Genomic DNA, 23,038 nt, shown 5'->3' with positions numbered 1-23,038 from the left:
CTCTCGCGCGCGGCTCTATTGCATCTTCATCTCGAATCCCTGCCGTCGCGCTTTGTTCGCCCGGTATTCCACTCGCGTACTCGGTACAAGGTATCTACGTGCGGACCTCGGTATTTTGCTGCTATTGATACAGACCCTGTCGCAGCGAGAACAGCCGACAACGGCCTGAAACCAGCGACGTAAATGATTATCGAATTTCCCCGTTATCTATTTTTCGACGCTCGTAAATTTTAACTATTACATCCTCCAAAATTATTCCAAATTTTTTTTCCCCTCTCGCAGTAGTAGAGACACTCTGCATAACAACGAGAAGCGGATGGAAGATAACACGTACGCACGTAATGCCGACTTTAATTATAGAATACGCTCGCGCACGTAGAACTCCTCGCTCGCACCGGTCAGGTACGTCGCTCGAGCCCGCAAATTATCGTTACTTCTGTTAATTAGTTATTGACGAACATTTCGCCACTCCTTTAATAGCCGTTTCTCTCTCTCTCTCTCTCTCATTCGAGAAACACGAAGCGTAACGAACGCGTAGACGCAATCATTCTTGCTCGCGTATATGTAAACGTTTTGACGTTGTGACGAGGAAATGGAAGTGCGATCATTGCGAGAATAATGCGCGTCCAAACCGCAAAGCGCTATCCAAGTATTAGCTGAATAAGTCTTTTCCCCCGAGTGCGGTCGCACGCAAACTTACTCACTCTTCCTTATTCATTTTTCATTCACAAATAACTTAAGCAATCGAGGAAACACTCTAAACGCGCAGTTATTTTTGTCTGCTCTTAGTGGGTAGAGGGTAAAGAAATTAAAAATACAATTCTCTCGCGATACACTTTATCGCATTTATTCTAGAAAATTGACACTTCCGCTTAACGGCAATTCTTTCATTCAATTGCAATAGTTTAGATTTAACGGTATAAAATTTATCCTGAAGCTCGTTTTTACGAAGCACGAATCGACCGTTCGTTCTCCTCGCTTGTTTTCACGGGAGACATTTCACGCGACATTTCCGTGGCATTCAGCACACATCTTAAAATCTCCGCTCGTCGAGGAGCAACTCGCCGGGACGAGGTGTGTTACTCACCCTTATAGCTCGCCTCGAGATTTCCCAGGCTGCAGCAACAGAGCCGCGGCGGCAGCCTCCTTCTCTCAAGGTAGTCGCCTCGTTGACATTCCACGAGTGTATTAGCGAGGCGTGAACAGATCCTGACACCAGCGCATTGATTTAATAGCCGATGCCCACACTAGGATCTTCGCAGCGCATCGCCGTCTTCTTTATGCGAACGGACGTAGGTACGTACCTACGTGCATACGCGGTGGCACGCGTGTGCGAAGGAAACAATTGAACGTCATCCTTCCCTCTCTCCGTTTTTCTCTCTGGAGACCTCTTTCTCTCCCTTTGACTGATTGTTCCGTCGAGCTCTCTTTCTCTATCTCTCCCGCTCTCTTTTTGCTTCTCTCTCTCTCTCTCTCTCTCTCTCTCTCTCTCTCTCTCGTTGTAGTTCCCTCTCTCGCGTTCTGAAGCTTAATAAGCATCGCTACCTACATTCCATTTCCGGTGACGCTGACGTCACTCAACAATCCGGCTACGGAGAGCGAGCGTGAGCCGCGTACGCGAGACCTCATCCATCGTTTACGTATCTCCGCACCGAATTTTTCATCGCGACTTCCTGCTTGGCTCCAGGGAATCGCACAGCCCCGCGATTAAATCGACGAAACACGATTGATTCGCGTTTGAATCGAGCGGTAGAAAATGGTATGTCTTTTTCTACAGCGTTTACGCGGATTACACCTCGAAATTGACTTGGTAAAAAATTTACAATTACAGATCGAGTCGTGGAATTTCAATAAGCATATAATTGTCCCGACGTCCATCTCCACGGATTTTTGTTGACGTTTGATTTCGCGAATTCAACATTGGCTCGTGATCGAAAACACGTCAACGTGAAACGACATCACCGTTCTAACGATCTCTTCTCGGTCCCACTCGAGACCCTTGGGACGCGCGAACTCGTCGATGTTAAGTACCGGATCCACTTTGCGGGAGATTCCTCGGGATCGTCCTTATGCCAACCTTGTTCACCTCTCGACCATTCTTTTTTCGTCGATTTTCTGTTTTCTTTTTATTTTCTCATAAGATCGCGCAGTGGTCCCGGCGAAACGGCGACCAAGAGAGAAAGAGAGAGAGAGGAAAGGGATAAGAAACGGGGGAGAGACCGAGGTGACGGAGACAAACGTAGAGATCGAGAGACGGACACGTAGCGTAAGAAGGAAAGGAGAGAACCGATCGTGCGTCCGACAGCAACATAACCAGGTAGGCCTTGAACAGAAGAGAAAAAAAAAAGACTCGGGGGACCCACGCGCATATACGACTCTCTAGGAGTGTTGGCTCGTATATAGAGGCATTCTCGACTGGCGCTGCCGGGCAAAAGACAGATAAATAACTCAGCTATGGCATTGGCTAAGTAAACGAGCCTACGCATGCGCTCGTGAAACGTACACCTGTACGTCCACGGTGTCTCGTCTACGTGCGTGTACACGTGTGCAACGTGTGTGCACACGCACGTCACCGGCGAACGCGGCACATCTCTTGTACGGTACACGCTCGCGTGGGCGGGCTTATCCGTGTACGTCGCGATTTTTTTCGTTCGCCCATGCATGCGTGGCGTAGCTACGTAGCTACGAAAACGTGCATGCGTGCGTGCGTGCGTGCGTCCGCACGCTTACGCACGTACGAGCCGCCGCCGGAGATAAAGATTGAACGTCCCTCGAGAGAGAGAGAAGAGAGACTACTCTTTTAGGTAGCCGAGATCACGTCGGGTTCCGCCGACGCACGTTTGACTTATGCCCGCGTTACCTTACACTGCCCGCGGAAACGCACCGCTCGGTCGCGGAAACGACGGGACCGGCGCATTTGTCGAACCGCCGCGGAGCGTGGGAGCAACGTGGGGCGACCTCTCCGCGACGCGACCCGTGTAGATCGGCGATATCACCTCTTTACCAAGGTCTCTTGGTACGCCCATGTTTTATTTTGAGGGATTATCTCGACATCTCCCAGCCGAGACAATCAATTAGGCATCTAGAGTTGACTTCCAACCTTTCCGAGACTCTTTACACGTGTATCCGTCACCTCTTGAAAAGGATTATATTGAAAAGTAGTGATTACCAGTCTATTTGGATTGACGTGTATGAACACTGGTATATTTATGAAATAGTAAGTACAGCTTTGCCACAATTACATCATATATTTTCATTGCCTTACAATATACATTTACATGTTTTTTAACTTATTGATTTCGAAGAATGCCGTGACGCGTTCTACCTTAATATTATGTATCTACCGTCCTTGAAAGGATGCACGTGCGCTAAAATGGAATGTAGCGTTCCGTGCAAATGATCTTGGAGCGTGCGTCCCGCGAGTTCCGCCGCTCTTCCGTGGCTCCATTACACCCCAATAAAAATGCCCAACACTCGGTGGTGAGATTTGGCACTTGTTAGAATGAACATCGCATGCAATGGAGATACGAACGAACTGACGGACGGACGGACGGTCGGGCGCACGCCTCCTTACTCACTTATAAAGTTAATTGAGGGCAAACGTCCATCGCGGTCTACTGACTAACCCGAAAACATTCGTTCGGAAAAGGCTATGTGGAACCAACGCAGAAATTTGCTTTTCAAGTAATTTAAGAAACGCTCCCTAACGCGAAACGCGTTTCCTACGTCAACATCGACGCACGATCGCCTACCTCCTTGTACACCTTTTAATATACGTCAAAAGTAATTTGTCTCGCGGGCTATGTTTGCGAAACCGCGTTAAGTCCGATTAGACGGGTGTATTCGGAAAATCGTTTTTAGTTACTTCCGAGCGCGCTGTGGCTGCGTCATACGTCGCAAATGCATCTCTAGACTTCGCGAAATGCACTCCGTACGCGAAACGTGTAATGACAAGCTGACACGCCGTGACATAAACGCGACCCATATTCGTCAGCCGCAAGACAGCTGGAATTACCGGTGTACGTGTATGTGTAACGTGCGTGTGTGTTTGTACGTATGCGTGATGCCTAAAAATAATGAAGAAGCTTTTATGCGATAATTTCGCGACGTGTATTGACATACAGTCGGGAGTCAGAAGTTACGGAATCACGAACGTCAAATGCTAACGCGACAATCGCGCGTGACGCGACAAATCTACCAATTTTTCCCTTATGATATTCTCTCTTCTTCTCTCTGTCTCTCTCCCTCTCTCTCTCTCTCTCTCTCTTCTCTCCTTGCCATTCATACGGACCAGATAATACCGAAGAAAAAAAGATTCTTATTATCGTAATCAATAAATACGTAAATCGTTGGCTTATCGTTTAACTGAGAATACTCGCGTACCGTCGTCGCTGACCTTCGCGATTGCAAAGCTACATACTCTCCGAGAGGCTGCGTTTTGCGTTGAAAAGCATTCACGATAAGTTATTACGTTACAGTGGCCTTCGGCAAAGCTGGGGTCAAAACACAGATATCGGTGTGTCGAGACCAGTTTCTGCATTTTTCTCGTGCGCTGGCAAAGTTTGTCCTGAATTATTTATGAGTGTCACTGCGTTATGATTATGGATTTTCAGTGGGTGTTAGCCCGGTGCTTATAAGACCACGCAACAAATATGAAAATTTCATTTAACGGCTAATTTCTCATTTACAACTGGAAAGCTTGTGTCTAAATATATCTGTCGCTTTAAAAAAGGAATTGACGTTAAAATTGGAATCTCTCCTGAACGAAACAGACGTCGCCGCGACTTTTTGGCGGAGATATCATTTTAGCTCAGGATCTCGACGTAACGTAGTTACCCGATATCGATGTTGCCAATCACTTATCTAAACGACAGCGGCAATTAGTCATATACCATGCAGATCGGCTTTTTCGATGCCCCGGGGAATTAATTTGCCCCGTCACGTTTTTTACGACTGTCCGAAACTCATTCGTATTACGTACGCTGACATACATCCATATATCTCATTGTTGGTTGGAGTCTATTTGGCTACGTTCGCGAGGTGTTGCGATTCGCGGTAGCGAGGAATTCCGAACGGAAGATGATCGTGCCAGTTTCACCCGCGCCGCGGGTATTAATCATGCATTTTTCGCCCGCGGGGCGAGATCGGGCTGACAAATCGCCAGATAGACGCGCGCGCCCTGATGAATTATAGTAACGGCGTGACAAGCTACAAATATTGAATCTAATTATGGTAATGCGCCAGCAATCTATTTGCATTGCTGAATAATGAAGACACACAGGTGGCACGGAAAGATCCCACCCCGATCGTCGCGCGAATGGCCCATGGGGAGCGGGACGAAACCGGCGGCGAGACAGAGAGAAAGAGAGAGAGAGAGAGAGAGAGGTCGAGACAGATATACAGAGAGACCGAGGCATAAGTAGGATGATTACCGGATCAGCCGCAAGTGAGATAGGGAAGAGATGAGAGAGTCTACTTTGCAATACTCTCTCTCTCTCTCTCTCTCTCTTTCTCTCCCCGGTTGCTGCGATACCAGTGATCGCGCGATGACTTCTCTACGTCGCGTCAGCCAATTTGCACGCAAAGCTCTGTATGGTGCTCGACGTACCTTCGTGAACACGTGCGATTAAAAAATAATACTGGAATCGTTGGCGCTTGATTGAAAATTACTCCGGATTATTTTCGGGACAATATAGAAAATAAAAGGTATATCAAACTAAACTTTCGTAAATTGTCATTTATGCAGGAAAATTCTGCTGCGCAGAGCGCGTTCTCATTTTCCCGTTCTTTTTATTGCGTCACGATACGGATTGTTGATCGCGTGATTGATCGCGCGTGCATTCGAATCCTTTCGCCTGTCCTTTTTTTTTCCTTTCTTTCTCTCGGGTCGCTCTTGCGCAGCGCAGTCGTCGCCGAGCATGCGAATCATTAATTAAATTATGTGTCACACGGATTCGTGTCGTCACGCTGCAAATCGTGGACGAAACCGGCGGTCACAGGTCGCCGCTTCTTTTTTTTTTTTTTTACACATTTCGACGCACGAGCTCGCGATCTTTAATCGTACGGCGGCACGTGCACGCACTCGCGTGCCGCACGCCGGAACGCGGAACTTTCGCGTGTGTTCCGCGCGGGACGCGACCCGTGGGACCGATAAAACGCATTCAGATTAGAGCTCCGCTCTCCTTAGAAAACTTTTTCGCAAATCTCGCCGGACTTCTTTCCGTCTAATCGAAAAATCTGTCGCGAAGTTTTTGCCTTCGGGAGGCCCCGTTTTGCCCCGGGACGATGATAAAGTGTCTCTGAGTGACCAATTCTGAATACAATATCTCGTACAGTTTGGAGAACACTCCGCCGTACCCCTCGAGGTCGTCAGTTTCGCCTGCTCCTGCTTTTGGTGCCTCCTGAGAACGATCATTTTGACTTATGTGTTTTTAATATGCCGACTGAGGAAAACTTAGAAATACGGCTCGCGTTTTATTCAACAATTTTGATATAATACGAAGCATTAAAGCAAAGAATTTATTATCTAAAATATGATTACATCGTATCGGGAGTGTGTACAAAAAAATGAAAAGAAACGGCAAACAAAAAAGAAACAGCGACAAAACGAACGACGGTGAAGTATAAAAGGGATGAAAAATTAAGAGTTCCATTTTTTTGTATAGTTGCCGGTTAAATGGCCGGGGTAATATATCGGGGACAATTTCCATCAATTTTCTCGAGGTCGCTTTCCCGTCCGAGAATCGGCATCGAAAGAGAAGCCGCCCCGGAAGGAATTCCGCTCGAGGCACGCTCGGCCGGACGCTTAAAAGAGCCAAACGACGGGCGCGTGTCCACCGTGGAACGCGTGTCTCGTGCCGGCGGTGCATTCCGCATGCCCGCGGGAGGGCGATAAAACGTATGCAGATTAAAACATTTTATTTGAATGATAATATAACACTTGTTGATGCAACCGCGTTGGCCTAGGTTAGCATAATAAACATTATGTAGATCTCCGCGCCGCCGCCGCCGCCGCCGTTCCGGCTACGTTACACACAAACGTTAAACTCCGTCGTGCGTGTGCGTATACACGCGAGCGTGTACTGCGTGCACATATACTCGTCCCCCTTCCCGTATCTCGCCGTTCTTCGTATCCCTCCTCGCCCACCCCGCCCTCGTGGGGCCCCTTTCGTCCTCCCTCCCCGTTCTCTTTACTATATTCACGAGACGTTCATTCATTAAAAGCGGCAGACCGCGTGCATTCTCAATTTTATCGATGCTCCGATCGACTTACCGTTGCGTTCCCCTTTCACTCCGTTTTGACTCGCGGATCCGGACGGCCAGAAGCGAGAAACGCGCCTTTCCTCGCCGATTACGCCGAGGTACCTGTACCTGCCCCCGCTCCCCTTTCAATTTTGTTTTTAGCAAAATTGGTGTCTCGGTAATTGCCGTTCGATTTTTTGTGTCCGAAGTTATATAATGTGCGTTTCGCATGCAAGATCGCTTGTCACCATCAACGGCTCGTAGCGGATTTGCCTTTATGACATTACGTCTGCTGCGTCAGCAGCCAACACGTTTTACAATCGGCCTGTTGCTCGTCGCTAGAATTCCTTCGGTGCCGAAGGGAAAAGGGAAGAATAGAGGTATACGAAGTAGAAAAATATTACTACGGCACGGTCAGAGAGGATAGTTCGGATTCCGGTTCTGGATGGAAGCCGAGCTAATTTTTAAAAAATACACACGTTACGCACGACTTGTCATTACGCGTTATACGTTTATTTAGAAAACTTCTTTTTCTACTGTATTTTACCTGGCAAGTCTCTTTCGTGATGAGGATCGCGAATTTGTAAAATATTCCCCACAGCAAGTGATGATTGTAGAATTTTTCAAAAGTGCAACATGTATAATATCCGATTGCAAGAAGACATTTTTCAAAGTTTGAATAAAACCGAGTTGTAAAAGAGTTGATTTCATATCCAGCGGTCTAAAATAGGTCGAGTCGTACTATTGTATTTCCTCTCTTTCTCTCTCGCGCGCGCAGAGTACGAACTTTAACAGTGGACAGACAGTATCGTCATTCCGGCACCAAGTGGCCGCGATAATAGGACCTATGACACGCACATACGTGCGTACGCGCGCGCACGCCTAAGTTAAGTGGCCGGTACTCGCTGAAAATAATGTCCAATTCCGACGTAACTGCACCTATGACCCTGACCTTACGATTTTACCTTGAGCACTCATTCGGATATCCCGAGGAATACTTTTTGTCTGTGTGTGTGTGTGAGTGCATGTTGCCACATTTGGGTCGTTCCTTAATCTTTAGAAACGTACATTGATGTTTAATCTTCTTCAGCGTCTCCTTTCCTGTTTCTTTGTTATATCGAAATGTGCAACACAAGATATCGCGGATGCTTCTGCTACCGCGTTATTTATTTTACCGAGAAACTTTTTTCAACGTTTAATCGATGTAGCATTAGGACGTTTTTCAAACTTTTTATTTATGTAGATGGTCACTCTTTTCGGAAATGAGTTAAAATTAAGATTAGAACAAGGTTTAGTTGGCAATTTCAATTGAAGAGATTTTGTTTTAATCCGAGATGAGTCAACATTGTCGCGTACGGATTCAGAAGATGTGAGTAATCTTTATCGCACGCAAAGTACGTCCGAGAACATGACCTTGCAAACCTTGTAACGTACGCAAAGTAATTGCGAAAGATGCAGACACACGTGTATGTGTCTAATGAATTTATTGATATTCTTACCAAGTTGCGGAGAGATCGCGTAGAATCTCGTGACAGAAATTTACGATCATCTATTAATTTCACTCACGTGTCAACGTTTCTCGTAAGCCGGCGATATTGATGATTTTTATTTTATTTGATTTCTTTTTTTTTCTCTTGTGCATTATTTCTAAATTCACGTTTCACAATGTTGACGCAACGCAAAAAAACCACCTTTTATAATTTGATTTTTATAAAATATATAGGATAGTTAAATCACAAAGCAAATGTGAAGTGACAATTTTGTATTAACATTCTACACGCACGCTTTAACAATTTTGTCCTGCAAATTTCTTTTCTTTGACAAACTAAAACCACTGTAGTTATAACATTTATACATAATTTTTAAAAAATAAACAATCATACGAATATTTTCTAGAGATATTAAAGTATGCAAAAATCATTACAGATTTTTTTAAATCTTGTAAAAATAATGACAATTAATTTGGAAGTGTTGTGTAGAGAAGTTACCTAAAAAAATCAACGTGAATACAGAGTGTTAACCGTTTATCATGCACCCGTGAGTTCTATTTTGTTCCAAAATACAGTTTGCACTATAACTCACTCGTGCCGTTCGACGAGTCATACATAAACATTCATCGGATAGAAATCAGGATCGTTTACAGAGCAAACGATCTTTTTCCCAACTGAACGGGACAGGGCTCCCCTCGGGTTCTCTTTCGCTCGTCTGTCTCGTAAACAGCACTTAGCCGGGCGCGAAACGCAGCTCATTGGACGGAAGGAGTCGCTGAAACGTAGCCGGTGCACGCGTCGGAGTTAAGTGGCTAAAATAATGTCTAATTCCGACGTAAGTGCACCTACGCGTCCCTGATCTCCACGGCGAGGAGGGGACCGGTCAACCCCCTCGGTTCCCTTCGTTCTTCGCCCTTCGGCCTTCGTCCCTCGCCCTTCCTCTTCCCACCACGGCCACGACCGTGCTCGTCGCTTTCAGCCTGCGTTGCGCCGCAATCGGATGTAAATGCCATGCAAATTTCCAACGGGGGAGAGATAGAGATAGAGAGGGCCTCCGAGCACTCGGATGCAGGTACACTATCGGCATACCCGGCTACCGAATGTACCGGGTGGCGCGATAAACGGGCCCGCCGCTCGGCCGCGGGGGGTGACCGCTGACCCCCCGGGGGGAATCGAGCACGAATTCCGAGCGCGGAACCTGCTGACAAATTTAATGGCCGTCCATTAAATCGTCTAAACCGCGATAGCGACGAAATATTTACCTGCGGGAAAAAAAGGGGCGCGTTCACCTCTTTTCTGTTCCTCTTTTTCGTTTTCTTCGGTTCTCCGTTTCTCTTTACGAGGGCAATCGAAAACCGTGAATACTCTTATCTCTAATGTGTGTTCGGTGTAACAAAGGTTTACGTTGTTTTTCGTTTTATCGCCGATTCAGTGCTATTATTGAATTAAAGTACATGAAAAATAATTGGTACCAGACACATTAAATGCCTCATATAATACGTCTCTGCAATTTTATTTATAAAATGTATACGGTTTTAATTTTCCAAAACGCCTTACCACCCTCTTCGAGTATAACGAGAAACAGTCGACCTTGCGCTGCAAGAAAACTACCGGGGAGTGTTCAAGTTCCTCTCGCCGGAACTCAATTTCGTACACTTGCCAGCTCTCTCTCCTCCTCTCTTTTACGCGCCCATCCTCAAGAGGATTTGCCGTAAGATTTGCATTTCCATCGCATCGATAGAAGCTTTCGTGAGCGCAACGGTCTTCCATGGATGTTCCGCACTTTCTGGACGCTTTGCTTTTCGCTGTCTTGCACTTCATTTTTTTTTTATCAACGATACTATTTCGCGATGATGTAAAATTTTTTTTTTAAGGAGAAATCCAGTTCGATGAGAATTCCGAATCCCATGTTTGAAGTATTCGATTACAGTTTTTGACACTCTCGTAAGAAGTTTAAATAAATATGTTGCGTAGTGCATTTCCCGTTTGAAAAATGCTTAAGAAAATTTTTTCCGTATTTTTTCTACATGTACAGGCTTTATTTTGCGAAACGCGAGACGCGGAAGCGTGCCGGGCAGATGGAGAGTATAGTTCGCAAAAACTCAACAGCAGCCTCCTGAAATCCAATTCCAGGATGGTGTATAGTCGGATCTCATTCGAGGGTAGGGACGTAGGGCGAGAATGCCGTGATGTATCGGAGCAGGAGGGGTGAGAGAAAACGTGAGGAATTAGCGGTCGGACGCGTGCAATGTGGACGCGGCCGCATTGTTGTCCGGTAGCATTAGCGGCGGTAACAGTATGGTAGGTGAGAAGCTCTTTTCTCTCTCTCTCTCTCTCTCTGTCTCTCCCTCGAACTAGCGAAACGTAGGACGTGAGGGAGCGCATCCCCGCGCGCAGCGTATCAGGCTCTTTGTCATCTTTGTTTGCGTTATAAATAAGGGGCGGCAGAATGGGGATCGCGTCGATCCGTGGCGCCATTGACAATTTTTCCGAGTGCGCACTCCCGATTAGCGCACTCGAGGAGAGAGTCTCGCCCGGACAACGAGAACTTTCTTGTCCATCCATTATCCTCTCGCCGCTGCGGCGCTCTCCGCAGTAGCTGTATAATTCTGTCCGTCCGCAATTACGTTTTCAAAGAGCAAAACTGTCGAACATTAGTCTCTTATTGTTCATTATATTGCAATTCTCAATTCCCCGAGCGAGTCGTTAGTCGTAACGTCACGCTCAACGATCGCACTCTCGGTAGCACTCTCGGCGCTCTCGTGTACAGCAAGCCGAGGAGGTATCTCTCTCGATCTCTTGCGGTTACTCGGGGCGATCTTCCGTGACCAAGGATCGTCCACTTAGACTCATCGCGGATTCGTGACTCGTGCAATAGCGTGCGACGAAGATCGTCGTGAGTCACAACATCGGCGATAAAGTTGCAAACGGAGTCGCATCCTTAGATTAATCGACTGCGGTCTGGCCGCGCGGTAGTTTCGCGCCGGTGATTTTCCGATCGTTGCTTCGGGATTTATGTTATCGAGTTCTTGCCGCGGTTTCGTCATTTGCGCGTTGCGCAAAAAAAAAAGTACGATGACTAGCCGGTTTTACGTCACAACGTGCGTAATTAATGCGATTTTCACTTAATGGCGAATAATAGTAACGCGTTTTTGTCACTTTACCAAAAATAATTGTCTCCCGCTTTATGTGTTACATTAATGTAATTGGTACGACACTCTGCAAAATTGAGCATCTTTTCTGCATCTCTGTACAGCTAGACTTGTAAGATGGAGCCATATAGATATAACTACGAAACAGTTTCATCGTATCGCTGTGATATCACACACCACGTGTGAGCTCGGAAATGTATTCCATGAAATGTAATTGCGAGAGCGTAGCGACATTTCCTCCTACAGACGTAGTAGATTTTCCTGATTAGGCGCCGGCATGCCGCTTATTTCCGCAAATTATTTTTTCCCCTCCGCCTCCGGACGCACGTCGTGCGCTTATTGCGCGAAAGAGCGTATGATTAAATAGAAATTAATTCACGATATCGTTTAACGCGCTCGTCATTAACCTCTGTAATTTTCAAAAGGAGCCCGAGATTACCGTCGCAATTACCCAGTCGGGTTTTTAACACGTCTCTCGTTATTTATCCATTACTTCTCTTTTTCTTCCTGTTACCTTGATTGGCTGTGCTCTATGCGTCGTATGCGTGCATGTAAAACGGTCGAACGATCTTATCAATCTCACTTATGCAATATGCGATTAAAGGATGATGGAAACCGATTCGAGTCTTTTTTTCTCTTAGTAGCGAAAAGGATACGCATTTGTTATATAAATGTAACTATTTAAGGAGAGGAAAGAATCGACATAATGTCGGGCACGATTTGGCTACCGGGTGTCCCTTTATTACGCTACCCGTTTCGACGTGAGATGATGGAGCACGTTTTGCCAGGTTTTCCGAGCCGATTTTTGGCACGGGGCCGCGCTGCTGGCTGTCCTCGCTTCGATCGACACCTTTTGTGGATACACGCCGTCACAATGTGGCCATTGTGCGCGATCCATAGTTTTTGTCCGCGCGCATTTCCGCGCTCTCGATGGCACACGTCGTAGTTTCATCCACACCGCGTGTAGGGACCCGCCGTCCAAAGGGGGGTCCACGATGCAGCTGTCCACGTTCGCTTCCAGTGTTCCATTCCGGGAAGATCGTTCAGGCTGATCGTTCGACTTCGAAAGATGTTGCTCCTTCGTGATACAACTTTGTAAATCACTCCCCACTTGTTTGCCGTGAAATGACGTTTTTAAAAATATAGTATCGATAATACAAATTCTTTGACGTAATGTTTTTCGATAAATCTTGCAAAAAATTATTCGGCTCCTAATGAATAAATAAATTTATTTTCAGCAAATTGCCATTGCAAATATTGTATATTTTTTCTTGTAATATATATATATATAATATTAAATAAGGAACAAGATTTATTTTTTATACTATGTGATTAAAATCAAGTAATTTAAAACAATTTTTTTCCGATAAGATAATTAACGGTGTCCTATTTTAATTATACAGCTTTAACGTAGGGTAGGGTCCATTTATTTAAGCGAATGCACTATGTAATTCCACGATGGCCGCGAATTTCGGTGTCGGTAAATAACGCGCTATTCAATTATCACGGTAGCCGATCACGCGACTTCGATAATTCATTCCTTTTTCCGTATTACGAGAACGAGCATAAATTTGCTTGTATCCGTGGGCACGATTTCGATCTTGGTCTTTCCATAAAAGAAGAACCCCGCGCCCGTAAGCGTGCAATAATTCTCCCTATTCTACACGGTGTTCATTAATTACGGATGGTGCGCGCAAGAGGGAAAAGAGAAAGAGGAATTATGGATTCAGCTTTATCCATGCATCGCCCAGACACGGTCCAAGGCAAAAGGGATGTACGCGTTCGCGATATTGTTTTTTTTTTGCTGGTACATGTGATAAAGCTCACACCGAAGGATATTTATTGCCAAAAAAGTTTTTACGGCCGTTCATAACGTTCGTACTTGCGCCTCGACACGCGAGAATCAGTCGTTTGTAAAATGTTGTTCAAACGATAGCGGATATCCTTACACTTTATAATATTATTAATTACAGAATTATTAATGAGACATTATTAAATATAAAATATGCGATTATTACGAAAGCAACTTTTTATCTTTCGTTAAACATCTGTGAGATAAAAATTTTGTATAATTTTGACAGATTCAGATTTCTTTCTTTCAAAGTTGCAGCATGGAAAAATGATTTTCTAACGTATTAAAAAATTTTGTTATATATAAATACAGATTTGAAAATAATTTTGTTCGATCGTCAAAATAATTATAATGTTCAAGCAAATTATTTTCAGATCATTATATCTATAACTGAATTTTTAGACGCTTCAATAAAAACAGTTCTCTCTGTGTGTATTCAGCGTAAAACTTTGTCAAGTCCCGAGTTAAAAATCAAGCAAATATTTTAATTGTCGACCGTGGGGAAGTTTCTTTCCCGTCGATGCTTGCACCATCGGCGGCGGTACAACTGGCATTTCATCGGATTTACGGAATAAAAACGTTCAGTCTTTCGCACGCGCAGCAGGGGTCACGAGAGAAGTAGACAAAGTAACGAGCACAAAACACTAATACCAAATAAAAATAGTTTATAATCCGTAAAAGTTAAGATCGTGCGACAATGGATGCTGCGGAGCGTATTAAAGGGTGCTTACAGGATTACATGTCTGGTAGGTAAGCGCATTTGGTGCGTTACGGACCAGGGTTTCTTTATGAGGAAGAATAAAGAAGACGATGGGCAATCATATGGCTTTCCTTGACAAAATAGCTCGTCAGAGATAATTATATTTGCTCGAGGCAAAACTTTATCTCGTTCAAGTAAAAAAGAATTTAAGAATAATATCTGCAGAAGTACAGTATACCCGACATAAATAAAACGTGCGCGTGCGTGTATGTGTGTAAATAAAACACATTTCTTTCACATTTCTACGAACGTTTTATCGAGCAAACAATTGTCACAGTTCCGAGTGAATTAAAAGCCTGGTGCCAATAGATACAAATTGCTGCGGCCCTTGAATATTGATTCTAATATCGGCTAACGTGTAACCATAACAATAACCGTAACGAGTTGTCGGATACGAGCGACCGTTACAAGAGATTCCACGGGAAATGTAATAGCAATAAAAAAAGGGCCAGACATATACACACACATACACACACCACATGCGGAAGCGACGTAACGCAGGGTGCATCGAACGCGATCGATCAATAGGGCTTTTCCTCGCGCGATTAGTAGGCGAACGGTGTTTACCCGTTAAATACGACGTTCGTAGGAACGTAACAACGGCAATTACCATGTCAGTGGCTATGCTTACCGGCGTCGCTTCGTATCTTCCGCCGTTTAATTATACCTCGTTAAGATGTCGAGAAACCAACTCTGTTTCGTGAATGATTATTCTCTCCGAAAACATTTCCCTAAATGTTTTCTTTTTTCTAATTGCATCAGAAAGGCATAAGCGTCTGCCTCTTTTTATTCTTCAGTGACCAAAAAGCTCGCGAAAGTGTCAGGTCGTAAGCAGATTTACTACTTTTTGTAATATACAAGTTGCTACCGGGCGCGCGATAAACTCGACAGCTTCGGACGACAAAATATGGAGTTCAAACAAGGTGAATCTGAATAATAATGGACGCTACAATAGCGCGTCAAAGAGTTGCCGACATCTCGCTTCACGACCGACAGCTTCTCTCGGAGAACTCTCTCTCTCTCTCTTTCCTTCTCTCTGGCTCCGATTTGTTGGCGTGAACATGCACGCGAGGCGCAGAACTCTAGTGAAATTCAAAGGGAACGCTCCGTTCCCGGTTGGCTGCGGTCGGTATCTCATTCGCGTCGTTCTACGTTGACAGAAAAAGAGAGAGAAAGAGTGTGTGTGTGTGTATGTGTGTGTGTGTGAGAGGGAGAGAGAGAGGGAGCCGCTATTGAAGAGTAAAGGTATCTCTCATGCAGGCAAACCTTTGCTTAAATCTTCACTTAAATCTTGCGTGCCTTTTATATGGTCGTGATTGTGACGAAGTCGAACGATTCGAAAGAGAAGTAGTGCAACTTGGTGAGTCACACCGTGCTAAAGGGATACACCGGAGAGAGGACTCGTAATCCTACGGGCACGATTGATAGCACGATCTTTTTCGCGTTTACCGCCCTACGAAAGAAGTGTCTGTCGGCCCGATAGTTTGTCTAGAAGGTTCTGAGAACGCTGTTTCTTTCTCCTTATATCTTCTGTTCTCCCTATAGTTCTGCCAACGATCAGGTGAGGATGCCAACGTACGACACATTCTAAAGAATGCTGTACGTGATCTTTGGACATTTTCATTTTGGTATGCATCCTGACTGTTTTTAGGAACATAAATCTATGTCATAATATAAATATCGAACCGTGCATTCTAACACTTGTTTCATTATTTATTATTTTTTGAATTCTATAGCTGGAGAAATCGTGTTGGGGAAAAAAAAAAAAAACGAAAGACGTAGAATCGAAATCTGTTACTAGGCTGTGAAAGCGTTTGTATCAATCGAAAATAAGATGTGATAAGAATCGGAAATCGCGTTAATAACTAGGATCGCATATTACATGCATTTATTCCGCGATAACGACAGACGATAATATCTTAGAGAGAGATCGTTATTGTAAACTGCACTTGTAACAGCCCCACTCGACGGAGATCAGGGAGAGTTTTACTGTGCTCTTGTCTTCTGTTTTATCGTGAAAAACGTGCGCCATTCTCGCGAACAATCCGGTGTAAGGTTTCCAGATGCGAAGTCCGCGAGGGCGCGAGATACGGCCGATCGACCGATTAAGGACGAAAAAAGTCAAGGTGAAACGCACGGACCCGGCGCGGATAACTTCGCGAACCTAACAGCTCGTGGTGCCCGTCGGTTCGTTTCGCGCTTTATCGTCACTCGTCGATGTCTTTATACCCTTCGTTAAGCAATTCCGATTTTCGCGCCTTCTCCATTCGACGATCATCTCGGCCATTTCCTGTGAGAACCCGACCTCGTTGCGGCCTCGGAGATATGGAGTCCAGCGACTACGTACGTTTCTCGCCTCGTTCCCCTCTAATTTACGCGAACTTGAGTTAATATCGTAGTCCTCGGGAATGTATTGAGCGCGCGCAGATCGCCAACTACCTACGCACGTTTGTCGAGCTTTAGAACTGCGCGTGGCCGCTGCAATATTCCAACATTGTGTTAGAATATTGTAGCGGTGCACATTGCTGTCTTCAAACTCACCTAGGATCATTACGATGATCCGCTTGAATATTCTTAAATAATTAAGATATCGATGACCGTGTAAGGTAACATGGCATTTTGTCGCTGCTGGCAAAGGCATAGCTGGAAAGTTGCTTTCCGACTTTTCGTAGCAGCGTGCGTTGGGCTTTTCCACTTTAGAATCTAATGATGACAGATCGATCACAAGATTGATCGTAACGGGAAAAATCATGCCGTCCCGCCCTTACATACCGGTGATCCTTTTCATCTCTCGGAAGGGAAGGAAAGGGAAGCCTTGGAAGAAAAGAAGAAAATAAAAAAAGAGAGAAAGTGAGAGGCAGGGCGAATTGTCGTCCTCCGCATAGTCCACGGGGTGATTCGTCACGGGCGTGAGCTAACGACGACGACGTTCCAGCCTAATCACGTCATCGACGTCCGCGACGCTCGATTTTTTTTTCTTCCATATCGAGATACTATCTGCGACGTTATACGTTGTTACCGCATACCGTCGCGTCCTCGCTCGCGGGAGCCTTCGTCGTCGATCGGCTATGCCGGACGCTGTCACGCTACCGGACATCATCAGTGGCGTGGCCCGATTGTGCTGACGGAGATACGACGCGGCGAAATTTCTCAAAGTCGGAGAAATTTCTTCATCCAGGTCTCTTATCGAAGGACATGTTTTTTGTAGATGACGCGTTACACGACATTGATTTTTAAAACGGGAAAATAACGTATAAAAAGATCGGATATCTGCGTGATAATATTCCATCGACTCATCTGAGAGATTTATGAAACTCACTGTGGAATTTATCGCGCGCTCGGAAAAAAAAAACGTTAGCGGAGACGTCGCGAGCGAGCGCGCGAAAAATATATCGCGGCAACAATGACGGACGGAGTGAAAGGAAGAGTTAGTCGCGAGTTAGTTCGAGCCGCATCCGTCATACCGTTGGTATTTTGAAACGCTCCGCGCAAACTGCAAAGATTGTCTCTCCTTCTCTCCCTCTCTCTCTCTTTTTCTCTCTGTGAATTTTTTTCCGTTATGTAAGATCATGGTGGTTACACGACAATGAGAATCCGCCTCGCTCTTCCGACCTCGAGAGAGTAGCGACGACAACGATGGAAAGGTGGATTTCCCTCGCGCACCGTACGAATAATTACACGAAATATCGATTTTTGACAGGCGGCAGAGCGTGTTCTGGTCTGTCTTCGCTTTGTCCACTACGCTTTCAAGAGGGATAGACGTACTCGAGTGCTCGAAAGAGCGAGGCCGTCGGAGAAGGAAGGAGAAAGAAAGAAAGAAAGAAAGAGAGAGAGAGAGAGAGAGAGAGAGAGAGAGAGAGAGAGAGAGAGAGAGAGAGAGCGAGAAAAGGAAAGACAAGAGAAGGAGGAAGATCAGGTAGAGGATAGTCGGCAGCCTGGACTGACCAGCGGGTGCTCCGGATCCGACTGGACCGGTTTTGCTTGGATTCCCTAGGAGTTCTAGCCTTCAGGAGTCTGCAAGACTGGCTCTCGGCTCTTTCTGGGATTCTCTCACTGGTCACCACCGGTTACCGGTCACTACGGCGCAGAACATTGGGACAGGCACTCATCTCTCAGACTTCTCATCCCTACCTCCCTCCCTTTCTTTCTCTGTTGACTTCTTTTTTCTTTCCTGTTCTGCCGTGTCTTCGTTCGCCGGGAAGGAAGTTTCACGCCGCATCGCTGCAGAACGGTTCCAGCCGTGCTAGATTTCAACGTATCATTTATCATCGGACGAGGGCGGCGGTCGCTTGCACGCGCTTTTGATGACTTGATACCGAAGGCAACAGTCTCGCGACATCGATACCGGACTTCCATCTCGCTCGTGTGGCTCGAACTAATTTGAGATTTTCTAAATGAATACATGCCAGAGGGTTTGAGTGTAATTGGAGTAGTGTGATTTAGGATGTGTTCTGGCTTTCGACGCTTCTTATGTTCGTTTTAAATTATTAACATTTTAATAATTTAAATTAATAGATTATGGTTAGCATTATAAGTCGATAACTCTCAAACACTTTCCACCGGAAGATGGCTCCATTGCAATCTCATTTTAACTAGGGTCGCTTCGTTTCGAAATGTTTTGTCAACGTGTTGTCAAAATCCAGTTTAGGAATCGAGTTCAGCCTCCTGAAACGGTCCTGAAACGACCGTTATAGGCGACGACGACGACGACGACGACGGAGATCTTCGTTCTGGAAAGGTGAACTGGCCAGCCAGTTGTCGCGTCGCGGTTTTGTCTACTTGGCAATACGCGTGAAAAGAGGTGGTCGGTGAAAAAAAAAGGGTTGCACGCAGGCTTTACTTCGCAGGGTGGCAGGCGGTCTTCTGCCTCATTGTGGGAACGTCCCGATGATGGATTCGGTCATTAATTAAGTCAAGCTAAGTGGGAACCTCCTGGCTCATTTTTTACTTGCATTCGAGGTATAAACTACTTGGATACGCGATGTTTATCCCTGTCGTTTATTTATCATTTAACCACGCAACGATTAAATTCAGGCCTGCTTCTAGCAGCTTATTTATTCTTTTAAATCTTGATACGTCAGATTAATTAACACATTTAGTCCAATATAAATTACCTGACCGGCAATAACATAAGGGAATTATGCATACCTAATTTTTTTTTCGCGCGATCACGCGGCGAGTCACGCAAAATTAATGCGCTATTGAACATGTTGAATTATATAATTATTCCTACGTAATAAATCTTTCATACGTGTAATACTTTATAACTGCTGGTTTATTCGCATTAATTTCGAGGGACTATAACTTTAACTCCCTGCCTTGTGCGTTAACAACTTTATTTACCTCGTAATCTGCACGAGATCTTGTACCCGGAATTAAAGTGCAGAAAATGGAAGAGAAAGGGAGATTACAGGCCGACATATTCAAATCTCGGTGAAGACAATGAAACTTAAGTTTCAAATCCATAGTGCTATCAAGGGCTTTCCTTTGACAAAATAATTTTGTTAAAAGAATGCGCAAGTAAAAATGCACAGAGATTACACTAACACTAATACCGCCGAAGCAACTTTGGCTCTACTAATCACTTCAATTCCTTTTTATTTCTTTTTTATATTTTTTGTACAGAATATTTTGAAAATATAACAGAAATAAATCTAACGATACGAACCATAACTATTTACTGACCGAAAACAAAATAAAAAAATTACCAAATTAGCATCCTTGGCGGTTGTAGTGTTATAACACGCATTTAACTGTTAAAGCGTAAAAAATTATTCAGAAACTCGGCACGTGTTCCTAATAGAAAGGCTCGAGTTGTAGGTCAAACCGCACTAAGTCATCGAGAGAATTATGCTACCTGCATGCTAACACATTTTTTTACGTTTGCGTGCCCGCCGCGCCGGCGTGCGCGTGGACGACAGGTGATACCCGTGACGCCCGCACGAGATTTCGGGAAATCGCGGGCGCATAGAGGGGTGCCCGCGGAATGGAACGGTCGGGGATTATCGTCGCTGTCTGGCGCTTTAGAGGTGCTATTAGCCACGGCATGTCACGCCGGTGGTAAAAGAGCGCAGCTGATGAATAGCGCGACCGACGATCGCCGCTCGCCTCGGTTTCGAGGAGGGTAAAGTCTACTCGACCGCGCCACCGCACATTCATTATGCCGCTCTTTTACGAAACGAAAACCGGACGCACGCACGACGCTTCCGTAATGGCATTTACGTAATCACCGCGTGACAAATTTCTTTTGGAAAAAATTATTTCGACCTGCGATCAGGCTGATTCGTCCGAATGGTTAAGATTCGGAGATCTCGATGCTTCATTTAGAATAAAAATTATTAGCATTTAATCACGATTTCCGTCAAGATATATTTGACAAAATTCGATGTTACGTAAACATCAACGGAGCCTCCTCTCACAAACGTCGAGGCTTAATTAGCGGACGGTAACAAACGCAAACGGGGTTGCGTCCCATTCATTTATGCGACTCCAATTGCAAACGGCGTGTCGGCCGCGACACCTCGATGTCGTTAAACTTGCGGCCGCATCAAAACGACGAGTAAACAAAGCACTGAATCAGAAATCGATATAAAACAAGGCACTACCGCAGCCGGCATCGGACGGCCGGGTGATTAATAGTTAAACGCGCGCCAGCTTTTTTTCTTGTCTGATTTATTCGCCCCGCCAGATCACATTTTTCCGCGCGCGCACGCCTTAATAACCGTTTAATGCTGTGCTAATGACGGCTCTTTGCCGAGACTAATGATTTCGATCGTCCTGCGTTAACGACAACGTCATCGGCATTCAAGTAACAGTAACAGGGCCGCGGTGTGCAACCGCACACGTCGATTACGTTAAAGATGAAGATTTATGTAAAAATATTCTACTGCTGAATCGCGCTAATAGTACGGACTGACTGTTTCATTATAAAAACGACAACGGACTGTCTCAGGCTAGCCTCTTCCAATTCATTGGCCGCGCTATTATACTTGATAATAATACAATTAATATAATCCTAATGATTACATGCTATTTAAGCGATTAGATAATATATATAATCTGTTACGGCATATATTGGTAGCGCCGAGTCAGCTGGCAGTCATTAAAGCAAATGTGCAGCAACATAATGCTTGTTATGCATTATTTAATATCGTGTTTGTATGTTTCGTTTCGGTGAGAAAACGTCGCTCCTCTGTACGATTTGCATTCGCGATTTTCGTTAGCGTGGAGAAAGAAGAAAATTGCCACCTGTTTGAGAGACTTTTGCTCAACAAAGAAGGGTATGATCTCATATGTTCAATAATTTTTTTCAATTATAATCTCCCGGTAAACTCAGAGTTATTTTTCGATTATTCGTCTACGTATGTATAATATGTGTGTATGTGTGTGTGTGTGTGTGTGTGTGGGTGAGAATGACCGTTTAAATTACTTTACTGCTGATTGTACTTTTACCGAGCACATTCAATGCACGTACCGAAATTTGCGTACCGATACGCACGATTTGCATGTCGGGGAACACGCGGCGAGGTGATCGTGGACAACGGGCCTCGTTTCCTGAAAACGCAAAAATTAGCGTTGCCCCGGGACAAGAGAAGGAGAAATCGAGACGTAAAAGAAAAAAAAAAAGAGACTACCGCCCGATGCGGCCCGATGCATCCACAACAATGATAATTGCAAGTTGTTCCTTTCATGGCACCGCGCACGATCACCCGAAAATAAGCGTTTGTAATGGCATATCTCTCTTCCGAACGAAGACCGCGTTGCTATTCGGTGAGCCTTTCTTCGGCGCTGCCTCTCTTCCGCCTTTCGTCCTTCGGGCCTCTCCGGGACGGAGAGGAGCCACTGGCTATCTCTCGACGATCGCGCGAGAGTCGCTGCATATTTTGATATAGCACGCTCCAAGAATTATATTTATTTCATTGTTGTAACAAAAACGACGGATTGTTCTTAAACATTTTTTTTCAATGATGGAGATACACTGGTCCCTTATCATAGTGTTTGTGTATAGAACACAAACACAATTCATTATTCTCTATGCGAATTAGAAAATTAATTTATCCAATACATAGTGCAATATGCGGAACAGATTGTAACAAAACTTTTTTACAAAGATTGATTTTCGAGAAGAAATCTACAATAGCGATAGATATTTTGTTCAAGAAAATATTTCACCGCTCGAGCAGCAAGCTATGCTGAATTACAACGGAGTTTTGCATCCGCCTGTACATCCCGCGGATTCCATCTCGTGGGCCCTACGGTGTAACAAGCGAACGCACATAATGATATTAATCAGGGCGGTGTGTTCGGCTTCCTTAAAATTGCCGGCAGGCTCAATTTCTCACTTAAAATCTAATTAGAGCTTGCCGGAGCTCGAGCTGCCGTAGGCCGACCGACGGGATTTAACGGGGGCGCGAGGGGCAGAGGGGAAGGGAACGGAACCGCGCGAGAGGGGTCCCATTCTCCTCCCCGATACAAGTGGGCCGCGATTTTGACCTCGGAATAAAGACGGATCCCAACCTAAGGCCCTATTTTACAAAATTGC

General features: G+C 45.1%; 1 protein-coding gene and 1 long non-coding RNA gene across 2 annotated transcripts in view; one reads left to right on the top strand and one right to left on the bottom strand.

Moving 5' to 3' along the window:
* Positions 1-23,034, bottom strand: part of LOC114255015 — a 36,755-nt gene extending 13,721 nt beyond the window's left edge. The window contains exon 1 of the long non-coding RNA XR_003626343.2: positions 1,088-23,034. This is a non-coding gene — a long non-coding RNA (uncharacterized LOC114255015). The remainder of the gene's footprint in view (positions 1-1,087) is intronic.
* Positions 1-23,038, top strand: part of LOC105837682 (POU domain protein CF1A) — a 44,500-nt gene that overhangs the window by 18,484 nt on the left and 2,978 nt on the right.

Source organism: Monomorium pharaonis, chromosome 5 (genome assembly GCF_013373865.1).
Source record: "Monomorium pharaonis isolate MP-MQ-018 chromosome 5, ASM1337386v2, whole genome shotgun sequence".
NCBI lineage: Eukaryota > Metazoa > Arthropoda > Insecta > Hymenoptera > Formicidae > Monomorium > Monomorium pharaonis.
The sequence above is the reverse complement of the archived record's forward strand: the minus strand, read 5'-3'. Positions and strand labels throughout refer to the sequence as shown.